We start from the raw sequence: 2,162 nt of genomic DNA on the forward strand, positions 1-2,162 counted from the left end.
TTCCTCCCTCTTTCATACTGGGTTCAACACCAGCCCTTCTGTTCCACTTGGCTGCCTCTCAGCACAGCCCACATGGTATTTTCATTCTTTTACAAAGGGGTCAATCACCAGAATCCATACAAAGATGTTACAACAGAAGGGAGACTTCCTGAATAGAGGTGTTTATTTTTTCTTTATGTTTGTTTTCTTCTCAAAAAGCTCATGGAGCCTTTTTTTGCCTAGGGTTTCTTAGTGTACGTGTTGCAATCTGTGGCAGGGAGTTGGGATAGTGCTTTTCAAACCATGGGAGGACTTGGAGGTAGTTGTGAGTTGCTCGCAGCAGCCAGCAGCCAGTTCTAATTGTTGACAATAGTTCATTTTCTTCAGGGCAGAAGTGAGCTGCTAATTACACCAAATTTTCACTCCCCTGTCCTGGAGTAGCTTAGCTGGTACAGGCAGTTGAAGGGTACCTGTTCTGTGGGTGGTATCATGCTTTTGTGGAGAGAATAAAGGGGAGAAAAAAGAAAAGACTTATTTTCATTTTATTTATTCAAATAAAGATCCCTAAGGGAGGGTGACCTTTCAAAAAGTTTGAGAAACGCTCAGTGTGATCTCTCATCCTGGACGCAGATCAGGAAAAATTTGGATATTGAGACCACATTTTCCCCAACTTTAAAAAGTACTGTTATTGACGGGAGTGCCCCAGGATGTGCTAAACTGCTGCAAATTAGATCTGGACTGTTCCAGTCATCTCCCATTACCTTCCAGTAAATACCAACAGTGTTGCTGTGGCAGTGAATGGAAATTCCTGGAGCTTCTTGAAGGACTGTTTCTGGGTAGATGCCCATGTTTTCCACCTTGTTTCTTGCAGTGCCGGTGTGTGAAAAGCAAAGGGCTGATGCTACAGGCATGTTCATAGACTCACAGAATGGTTTGGGTTGGAAGGGTCCTTAAAGCTCCCCCAGTCCAACTCCTGCCATGGGCAGGGACACCTCCACCAGCCCAGGCTGCTCCAAGCCCCGTCCAACCTGGCCTTGGGCACTGCCAGGGAGGGGGCATCCACAGCATCCCTGGGCTACCTGGGCCAGTGTCTCACCACCCACAGCAAAGAATTTCTTCCCAATATCCAGTCTAAATCTCCCCTCTTCCAGTTTAAAACTACACTCCCTCATTCTATCACTACCTGCCTTTGTAAAGAGTCCCTCTCCATCTTTCCTGTAGGACCCCTTCAAGAATTGGAAGGCTGCAATAAGGTCCCCCTTGAGCCTTCTTTTCTCCAGTATGAAGAGCCCCAACTCTCTCAGCCAGTCCTTGTAGAGGAGGTGAATTTTTTCATTTCCAGATTTTGAATGTTGCTCAGTTGCTCCAAGATCCCTTAGGTGGTGTTGCTAGCCAGCACAAGTCAGAGGAACCTGAAAGCTGCTCTGATCTAGCATGGCAGAACAGAAAGTGCTGGTGAGCTTTTAGCTTTCTCTGTATCGCCATCCTTGGTGGGCCCAGACAGTGGAGTGATGAGGGTGAGCTGTTCAGATATGCTTTAGAGCCTGTCCGGCTGTCCCTGGGTCTTCTAATGCCACTCTTCTCTTCCTGTCACTATCTGGATTAGACTGACCAAGGTTTTGCCAGGGGATTTTCTGCAGTGGGAATTGAGTGTATGTCAGGTGCTTTGGTGGCCTTGACTGCTTCACTCATAGGCAAGGTAACCAGGAGCAGAGCAGCCAGAAGTCTTCACTCCTTCTCCTGTGGTGCACTGATAGCTTGGCAGGCGAGGCACAACAGCTGTTTTGAGTGCTCCCTCTTCGTCTAAGAGCCAGTGATGAGATTTTATAGGAAGCGATGGGAAAAGGCAAGGATGGGCTGAGTGTAATCACATCGCTCGTGCTGGTTCTTCCACTTCAGAACGTTAGGCCTGGCTAAAGACCAGCATTTACAATTAATAATCAAGCATACATTTTCATTAACGTGACTGCCTGCAACAGGCTAAATAACCCTGACTTAAATATTTACTTATGTATATTTTTTCTAAAGGTCTCCAAAGTAGCTTTGCAAACTGTTCACAAGGATTGCTTTGTCCTGTGGTAATTGTTCTGCCTCTGAGTATTTATCAAAATTGTGCTGCCAAAAGCTGGCAGAGAGAAGTGATCCAGCCTGGAATTTAGCTTGGATCCTATAGCAAGCATTCC

The sequence above is a fragment of the Mesitornis unicolor genome, unplaced genomic scaffold (genome assembly GCF_000695765.1).
Source record: "Mesitornis unicolor isolate BGI_N332 unplaced genomic scaffold, ASM69576v1 scaffold50082, whole genome shotgun sequence".
Lineage (NCBI taxonomy): Eukaryota > Metazoa > Chordata > Aves > Mesitornithiformes > Mesitornithidae > Mesitornis > Mesitornis unicolor.